Genomic DNA, 10,163 nt, shown 5'->3' with positions numbered 1-10,163 from the left:
GAAAGCAGCGACAGCTGGTTTGTCTGGTCTGGTAGCAGATTGATCCCAAGACTCTCCCATGGGTTAGCAGAGAGCTGAGGCAGAAAAGACGCTGCGTCCACTCCACACAGCCTTATCAGAGAGCAACGTGGTGCTGTGTACAAAAGCCAGCGCCATGTGTGCACTATTCTAGTCCCACTAATTCTGTTCCCAGAGGCGTTACCCTCGGGGGAATACCAGGACAAGGGAGCCAAAGGGGGAACAAGTTCCAGAATTTCCTTGCAGCAAAGGAGAGGCTCTGACTCCTTGCTCTTGTCCTTGGCTTTGTGTCTGAGGCCCCTCCTTGAGCCCTACAGCGAGGCAGGTGCCCCAGGCTGGCCCATGGGCTCGGGGTGAGTCTCCCTCCTGGAGAGAGACTGTTGGAGACGAAGCCCAGGACTCACAGGTGAGCCTCCTCGTCTGGGGTCAGCAGAAGGCTAGCGAGAAGCCCATCTCAGACCTCCGTGATTCCATCGGCCGTGGCGGGGCCAGGGGCGGCATTCACCAGTGGGTCTCTGGCCCAGGATGATGAAGATTTTAGCTGCTCCCCCAAGCTGCCATTCCGCCACGGGGAGTGGTAGCTGCAGAGATGAACAGGAGCTTCACACTATCGAAGCGATGGGTGTTTAGGAAATAGCTTTCTCTTTGTGCGGGGCCCCAGGGCAGTTGGAAGGGGCCTGGACTCCGGTGAGGGTGGACGTGACCAGAGGGCCCTGCCTGGAGAGAGTTTTGCTGGTCCCAGCTGCATGGCAGGCCAAGGCCTAGAGCCAGACAGCCGGCCCCTAAGGGATCCTAGGAGGGCTTGGCTTTTGGATGCCATGGGCTGGGATGCCCAGGGAGCTATGCTTATGCTGTTGTTTTCTGGGTTGTGATTGTTTGCTACTGGCCCCAAGCCTTGGCAAACGTCAGACCCAAGTCTGTGCTGTGTTTTGGGGGAATGAAGGTAGGGCCTGTGCCTTTCATCTGTAACTGCAGGAAACTACATTTTCCCAGACTGTCAGCTGCTTCCTGATGGGCTGAGCCGGTGGGGAACTGGGGGAGAGAAGTGAGGGTCCACCCCGCCCCTCGCCTTCCTCAGCTTCCGGTGGCATCTCCAGCTGTGGCTGAGTCTCCCCCAGAGCTCCAGCTCCTGCATAACGCCCCACCCCCGTTCCCTCCTGGCAGCTCCAGCCCCCCTCCCAAGCTGGTGGGGGCTGGTCCTGGGCTATGAGAGGCCAGTCTCTGGCTGCCTCTCTGTCCCGAGTGGGTTCCCAGCTCTGTCACGGGCTGGGTGACTGACTCCTCGGCGTGAGAGCTGCCGCTTGAGACGTCTCGGGGCTCCTGAATGGGCCGTGATGGAGATGAAGTCTTCAATGACTTGAGGGACGGGGTGTGTAGGGCAACTTCAGCGAGAGGAACTGGTCACAAAGTGCCCTGAAGGGACCCCCTAGGGAGAGGAGGGGACTCTGGACCGAGATGGCTGGCTGAGCTGTAGGGAGCCTTCGTGTCCATTGGAGCAGGTGGAACAAGAAAACCATCCCCAGGAGCTCTTAGAGATGCGGGGGTGGGGGTGGGGGGAGGAGCCTGGCGGGCGAGCTAGAGGTCCTGAAGTTAAGAGGGGTGGTGTATGACGATGTGTGGGCTGTTAAAGAACATCCAGGTTCCTTCCTTCCTTCTTTTTATTTTTTTTAAAGATTTATTTATTTATTTGAAAGTCAGAGTTACGCAGAGAGAGAAGGAGAGGCAGAGAGAGAAAGAGGGGTTTTCCATACACTGGTTCACTCCGCAGATGGCCACAATGGCCAGAGCTGCGCTGATCTGAAGCCAGGAGCTAAGAGCTTCTTCCAGGTCTCCCACGCGGGTGCAGGGCCCCAAGGACTTGGGTCATTTGCTGCTGCTTTCCCAGGCCATAGCAGAGAGCTGGATTGGAAGTGGAGCAGCTGGGTCTCAAACCGGCGCCCATATGGGATGCCAGCACTGCAGGCGGCGGCTTAACCTGCTTCGCCACAGTGCCGGCCCCCCAGGTTCCTTTCCAAGTTTCAAAGAAAATGACAGCAGCCCCATGCCCAAAAACACGAGTCAGGTTAAATGTGTAAGGTGATGCTCAGCCAAAGAGAGACAAAGTAGCCTTCCGAAGAATGCTGGAGAAAAATGGTAGCCTGTGCGGGAGTCCCTGTGTGTTGTTCCTGGAAGAGAAGCAGGGCATAACCCACGTGTGCTCCACGTCTGGTGGAAACAGGAACCTCCCCTCGCAGAGCCGGGAGTCGTGCAGGACACGTGCAGACACACGGAGTCATGGAGTCATGGAGGGGGTGCAGGGAGGTGACTCTGACTTTTTCCCTTGGCTCACCAGCAGCTTGGCAAGTTTTATGGAAGTGCATTCATTTAGCTTAAGGAGCAGCAAGGCTACTAGACAGAACTAACCGGCATCCCCAAGTGCCCTTTCCTCTCCGTTGGCCAAACTCTTCTCAAAGCCTGCTGGGAGGGTTGCCTCCTGCAGGAGGCCCACTCGGGACAATTCCAGCCTGTGGCCATCTCACTTTGAAAGCCCTTGCAGAGCCTGCGGTCTGCCCCACATGTTGGCATAGCCCAGTGTCATCCTTCTTGAACACCCCAAGTTCAAGACTGGACAGGAGGGGTTCAGGCTGGGGGGGACAGGAGACCTGGGCACCGTCTTCAAGTACTGGGGGGTTGTAGCAGGGAGAAGGGTCTAGATGCCTTTGTGTGGCTCCTGTCCACAGGAAAGCCAAGGAGGATGAGTGTTTGGGGGGGGGGTGTTAGGGAAGGTGGCAAGTTTCTCCTGCTGGAAGGAAAGAGCTCTCACTAGGATGCTGTGGCTTGGGGGATGGAGGTGTTCAGAGATGCTGTGAGCATGGTGGAAGTCCCCTAGATGACCTCATTCTGTGGTCTGTGCCGTGTGACAGTTGGGGCTGGCATTGTGGTGCAGTGGGTTCAGCCTCCTCTGATGCCGCCTTCCCACATCAGAGCATCAGTTCAAGTCCCGGCTGCTCCACTTCCGATCCAGCTCCCTGCTGATGCCCCTGGGAAAGCAGAAGATGGCCCAAGTGCTTGGGCCCCTATCACCCACAAGGGATGGAGTTCCAGGCTCCTGGCTTCGTCCTGGCCCAGTCCTGGCTGTTGCGGCCATTTGTAGAGTGAACCAGCAAATGGAAGGTCTCTCTCTGTCTCACCCTCTTTCTATAACTCTGCCTTTCAAATAAATAAATAAATGAATATATTTTAAAAATTTATTTATTTGACAGGTAGAGTTAGACAGTGAGAGAGAGAGACAGAGAGAAAGGTCTTCCTTCCTTTGGTTCACTCCCAAATTGGCTGTAATGGCCAGAGCTGCGCCGATCCAAAGCCACGAGCCAGGAGCCTCCTTCCGGTCTCCCACGTGGGTGCCATCCTCCACTGCCTTCCCAGGCCACAGCAGAGAGCTGGACTGGAAGAAGAGCAGCCGGGACTAGAACCGGCGCCCATATGGGATGCCTGCACTGCAGGCAGAGGATTAACCTAGTGCTCCATGGCGCTGGCCGGCCCCTAAAAATTCTTTTTAAAAATGTGATGGTTGAAGGGAACGCATTCCGAGTGCAGGGAGCACCCGTGTGGATTCTGTAGCGTCCACGTGGATGAACAGAGAGCAGTGGCCCACGCCGACCAACAGGAGTGACCGCGACAGCAGCAGATCCGCCTTGCTGGTTCTCTGGCTCCGACTGCCAGAAGCCCCGAGTTTCTATCTGATAAATGCCCCGAAACCTCTTGCCTCGCCCCGTGCCTTGGATGAGTTGTACTGCCGCCCTTTCAGAGGTCTTCTCACAGTAACTTCCTCCAGGAAGCCTTCCCGGTGTGAGCCACTCACCTGGCTGGGGAGGAGCCCAGCTCCGTGTTCCCAGATCCCCATGTCAGTGACAAGGGCTTCAATGCCAGTGAGCTGGTGTCTCAGCGCCTGCCCTGAGTTGGCACAGAGCAGGCGCTCACAGATGAGTGAGCTGGAGGCAGCTGACCAGGAAGATAATCCTGTAGGAAGCATCCCTAAGCCGCAGAAACAGCAGATTCAACAAGTGACAAATCGCAGGAACGTGACCTGCTCCCGTGCTCCTCTCTGCGCTCAAGGATACCAGAGACTTTTCTGCAGAGGGCAGTGGGGCGGGCGATGTGGCACAGCAGGTTAAGCTGTCCCGGGGAACCCCTGCGTCTCATATCAGACGACTGGGATGGAGTCCAGCCCCCCACTCCCCGCTCCCGATTTTTTTTTTTTTTATTTATTTGAAAGACAGAGAGAGAGCAAAAGACTGGGAGAGAGAGAGAGGGAGACCTTCCATCCAATAGTTCACTACCCAAACACCCCAAATGAACAGAGTTGAAGCTGGGAGCTGGACACTCGGTCCAGGTCTCCCATGTGGGTCGCAGCAACTGAGTCACGGAAGCCATCGCCGCTGCCTCCCACCATCGGCGCAAGCAGGAAGCTGGAGCCAGCAGCCAGGGTGGGGGACTGAACCCAGCTCCTCTGATGTGGGATGGGGGCGTTCTGACTGGCAGCTGAATGCCTCCGACCCCCAGCCTCTTCTTAGAGGAAAACCCGGCTTTGGAAAGCGTGTGTCCCCCGGAGGCCTGGGCTGTGTCAGCCTGGGGCATCGACAGAGATGTCCCAAGGCAGGAACCCGGGCCAGGAACCAACTCTGAACCTTACCCCAGTGGCCATGAGTGGGTCTTGTCCGCTCTCCAGGCCTCGGTTTCCCTGCCTGGGAGGGAGGTTTGGTGCGAAGGCCCCTGAGGGCCCTTGGGGCTTGCCCAGCCTCGGCCTCCGTGTCACTCTGGGGCTGGAAGCCTCTCCTGGCCCCCCAGAGGTCCCGTCGTGACCGCCGTCACCAACGCAGGCACAAATCCGGCTTCGCATTTATTGCCTCTGCTTGTAATTTCAGCTCTCCGGAGTTCCAGAAGCTTCTAGCCTGTTCTAAGGCCGGGCTTCTTTGTGAGAGCGCAGACAAGACCCTGCGTCCTGTGGAGGCCGCTGTGAGCCGGGGGAGGGGGACGGAGGGAGAGCTCCGGCAGGCGGATCCGGTTCAGATCCCAGCCTGCTGCTCTCTGCCCTGTGCAGACTGCTTAACCTCTCACCCTCAGCTTTCTCATCCACGAAATGGGAACAGCAGTCTCTCCTCTGTGTCATGTGTGCTGTGGCCCTTGACAGCTCGTTTGTAAAATTTGTTTTCATTTTTATTTGAGAGACGGAGCAAGAGAGAGAGGGAGAGGAAGAGGGAAGAGGGGGAGGGAGGGAGGGAGGGAGGGAGAGAGAGAGAGAATCTTCCATCCACTGGTTCACTCCCCAGATGCCCTCAATAGCGAGGGCTGGGCCAGGTTGAAGCTGGGAGCCAGGAGCTCCATCCCGGTTTCTCACATGGGTGGCAGGGATCCAAGTACTTGAGCCATCACGGCTGCCCTGAGTGCACACTGGCGGGAAGCTGGATTGGAAGCAGAGCAGCCAGGGCTCGAACCCTGGCACCCCACTATGAATGCAGGTGTGCCCAGCAGCGTAACCACTGCTCTGCAGCTTCCGCCCCTGAGTTTCTGGGAAGAGGCCGTGCTGCCAGCATCCTCTGCTACCAAGTGAGGAGACAGGGGCTGGTGCTGTGGCACAGCAGTGTAAGCCACCGCCTGCTGTGCCGGCAGCTCATATTGACACGGTTCGAATCCCGGCTGTTCCACATCCAATCCAGCTGTTAATGGCCTGGGAAAGCAGTGGAAGATGGCCTAGGTGCTTGAGCCTCTGCACCTACATCGGAGACCCGGAAGAAGCTCCTGGCTCCTGGCTTCGGATTGGCCCGGCTCCAGCCATTGTGGCCATTTGGGAAGTGAACCAGCACATGGAAGTCCTGTCTCTCTCTCTCTCTCTCTCTTTCCTGTCTGTCTCCCCCCCCCCCCCGCTTTGTAACTCTGCTTCTCAGATAAATAAATAAATCTTAAAAATGAAAACAAGAACAAAACGAGGAACCAGGGACCAAGTGAGGGCCTTTAAAAGCCCTTGCAAGCCCCAGCGCTGGGAGTGCAGGTGTGGGGCGCAGGGAGGCGGCCTCGATGCCCGCGGCAGAGGCTCTCTTAGCCACACGGCTGCTGCTGGCTGCGGAGGCTGGGCTTAGCCTGCAGAGGAGGCTTCCAGGCCAGGTTAGAGGTTTTTGGAGGAGGGGGCCTCTGTGACAGAGCCTGCAGCTGAAGTGGGAGGGGTTGGAGCTCCAAGTTCCTGTCGGAATCTGGTTTTCTATGTGACACATTTGGTGTCTAGGGAAACGGAGGCTTAGAGTGGAGTGGGTGCTGCTTCCATGTGGAGGCAAAGAGACCCAGAGAGGGGCCTCTCTCGCCTGCTGTGGCCATGCCTGCAGCACAGGCCCTCCAGGCACTGTCTCCGGGATCCACCTTTGCCTCCTAACGCACAAGCAGTAAGGAAAATGACTCCTGACCAGCCATAAACAGCTGGCTCGCTGCCGTGTCCTGCACCCCTCATGCGCGGGGCAGGGCTGCCTAGGGCTGGACCGGATCCTGACGTCAGCCAGTGTCTCTGGGGTAGCTGACTCACGGAAGTGACTCACTGGCTCGCCCAATAGAGCTACTCCTGGTCTTTTTCTAAAAACAAAAAAACAAAAATACAAACACCCCCCCCCCCCATTGTGTTGGCTTCCCGCTGTGCGTGCAGCAGTGAGCTCCAGGAGGGGGCAGGCGAGCGCCACGGGCCGAACCCCAGCTGGCGTGGGCAGTCCTGCTATGGAGTCGCAGTGAGCGGATGAAGGTCCAGTTTCCCACCCCCGCCCCTGCAGCTTCACTGAGCGGTGGCCGATCACCTCTCGGAGCAGAAGCCGGGTGAGGGACGGCAGTCACTCAAGTGCAGCAGGAAGCTGGGACCTGGGGTGGCATCATCTCATGCAGGGTCCCTGACCACCTTACACGGAGGTCAGCCACAGCCAGCTGCATGCGTCCATTCACTCGCTTATTGTTTCATTCACTTATTCAATAGCTCCCACCATGTGCTAGGTGCTGTCGCAGGGAGGGAAAACAGCCCCTTCCCCAAGAGTTCAGTCCTCGTCCCCACCTCCCCCAGAGGACGATGCACTGTTCCAGGGAGAGCCCTCGGGCAGCCTCGCAGTTCCCCTGATGTCCAGGAGGTGGCAGCAAACAGGCCAAAAAAAGCTGACTAGGTGATGATGGGAGGAAGACTGGGTGGGAGGTGGTTGGGGTCACCTGGCGAGGAAGTGCTGCCCTGGCTCCTGGAAGGGACCTGCTGCACATCTGCTCAAGGGGGTGGGTGCCGGAACCCACCACAGCCACCATATTCACCGTCTCTGTGAACTGACAAGGGCATTTGGGCACGAGTAATGGAAGCATCAGGCTTAAAACTAGCATACAGGGGAACTGGGCCTTGGGATGGACCAGGGCCAGGGTCTCAGGCCCTGCATTGCGGGTTAAGTCACCACCTGTGATGCTGCCATCCCATATCGTGGCACCTGTTCCAGGCCTGCCTGCTCCACCTCCAATCCAGCAATGGAACATGGCCCAAGTGCTTGGGCCCCTGCCACCCACATGGGAGACACAGATGGTCTTCCAGGCTCCTGGCTTTGGTCTGGCCCAGCCCCAACCGTTCTGGCCATTTGGGGAGTGAACCAGTGGACAGAAGATCTCTCTGTCTCTTTCTCTCTGCTGCTCTTTCTTTTGTATATGATTTATTTATTTGAGAGGCAGAGTTACAGACAGAGAGAGAGGTCTTCCATCTACTTGTTCATTCCCCAAATGGCTGAAACGGCTGGAGCTGGGATGCTCCAAAGCCAGGAGCCAGGAGCTTCTTCCAGATCTCCCACATGGGTGCAGGGGCCCAAGCACTTGGGCCATCTTCCATTGCTTTCCCAGGCCATAGCAGAGAGCTGCATCAGAAGAGGAGCAGCCGGGACTCGAACCAGCGCTATATGCACTATATGGGATACTGGCACTGCAGATGGCGGCTTTACCCACTACACCACAGCCCCTGCCCCTCTGCTGCTCTTCCAAATAAATAAAATAAATCTTAAAAAAAAAAAAAAAAAAAAAGGAACCGGAGCCTCTCCTTTCTCAGCGGTGCCGGCCTGTGCTTGTCTCGTCTGCAGACTGGGGCTTCCCGACGTGCGTGGGAAACGAGGGCCTGGCAGGTTGGAGCAGGCCTGCTCTGGGCCCGCTGTGCCAGGAAGACATCCAGGGGCCAGGGCTTGTGTTGGGTCGGCTCAGTGTGGGCCTCCTGCCTACTGCCGGCAGTGTCGGCAGCCACCATGCAGCCCTGGGAGAGACCCTGGGAGCTGGCAGACCCTCCCCAGCAGAGTGTGGATTTGGGTTTGCGTGGTCAGCCGAATGGTGCTGTTCCACACCCTCCCATGGGATGTAACTGGGTGAGCCGCCAGGGTGGCGGGCGAGCTTGGTAGAGCCCCACCCCCGTTGCCATGGCACCTGCACCTTTCTCCTGCACTCCTTTAATGGGTCCCATCTGCAGGGTCTGTGACGGGGCCCCGGGCAGCGGCCTCCACGCAGGGCCACTGGGACTCTGGAGAAGCTCCCCAGGCCCTGGCAGGAGGAACAGATCCCAGATGTGCACCGCTTGGACCCCCAGAGCTCCGCGGGGCCACAGAGCCTGTGTTGCACACAGCATGGGCCATCTGACCACTCCCCTCTCCCTTCCCTATTACCTGGGCTCACTGGGCCGCTTTATACCCCAAATGCTCATCTCTGGATCTGCCTGGGGGACCTAATCCAAGACCCCGGCCACAGCCCTCATGGCCAGGTTTCCCAGGTGACTGGTGAGGAGCCCTTGGGAGACAGGAACACACAGATTTTCATTTGATTCTAACTTTTTCTCTAAAAACAGAGCTCTTGGGCCAGTGCTGAGACATAGCAGGTAAAGCCGCCGCCTGCAGTGCCAGCATCCCATATAGGCGCCGGTTTGAATCCTGGCTGCTCCACTTCTGATCCAGCTCTCTGCTGTGGCCTGGGAAAGCAGTCGAAGATGGCTTGGGTCCCTGCACCTGTCTGGGAGACCTGGAAGAAGCTCCAGCCATTGCGGCCATCTGGGGAGTAAACCAGAGGATGGAAGACCTCTTTCTCTGTCTCCTGCCCTCTCTCTCTCTGTAACTCTGCCATTCAAATAAATAAATAAATCTTTAAAAAAGAAGTTTCTTTAAAAAAATAGAGCTCTTTATTTAAACAGCATGGAGTCATATGCCAGCAAGCACCAGGTGTCATTTAAATAGAACATACACAGAGAAATGGGGTCAGAGATGCATAGGAATGGGCGGGAACTGCAGAGCTGTCACAGTGCTCCAGCAGTCATCACCTCGCACTTGGGCACCGCCTCCTCTACCCCTTGACCCTTGTCCTTGGCGGCAGCCCCAGCCCATGCTCCCCAGTGCCCGGCCACGGGGCAGAAAAGGGTTATGTAAACAATAAGTGCTAAGCATGCCCCACAAATCCTGATCCGCACGCCCTTTCCAAATGCTGCCCAGGGTTTCCGTGGACGACCTCACGGCTGGAAGGGAACCGAAATGCACAATGAAGTCTCAGGCTACAGCAGAAATCTAACTCTAAGAAAAAAAAAAAATCTTAAAAAAAGAGCAGCAAGGTTAAGGAACAGAAACAGCCCAAGGCAACGCAGTGCTGGCGACCTCCAGGGAGTGGGCCAGCTGCGTCCCTGGAAGTCACCGGCTGTGGTCTGGTCTCTCTCTGCAGCTGGCCCTGGGCTGTGGGCTTCCCAGACTGTGAGTGCGTGCACACTGGGCAACAGTGGAAGCCCCTGCCCCCAAACCAACCCCATGTGTGAGACCACCGTGTAGAAATCGGGGCATGGCGAGGCTGCTCTGGCTCACGCGGGGAAGGAGCCCTTAGGCCAGCGGCTCCCTGTCACCCCTACAAGAGAAACCCAAGGCCTTTTGGGAATGCGGGTGGTCTGAGAACTCCTGGACCAGAGCCTCCAAGCGCCTCCAGACCTGGCATGGAAGAGCGCACCCTTGTGGCGGCTTCCAGCCAGCGCAGCTGTGAGAGGAAAGTGGCCTTGAGCGTCCCTTCTTCCCAAAGGCGAGCCCTGGGGGATTTAAACAGGAGCGCCCGAGTCATCTATACCCAGGTGAGTGTAGGTTATCTGAGCACCTGTCGCCACCCTGGGT

This window comes from Oryctolagus cuniculus, chromosome 7, assembly GCF_964237555.1.
Source record: "Oryctolagus cuniculus chromosome 7, mOryCun1.1, whole genome shotgun sequence".
Lineage (NCBI taxonomy): Eukaryota > Metazoa > Chordata > Mammalia > Lagomorpha > Leporidae > Oryctolagus > Oryctolagus cuniculus.
Note: the sequence above shows the minus strand (reverse complement) of the source record.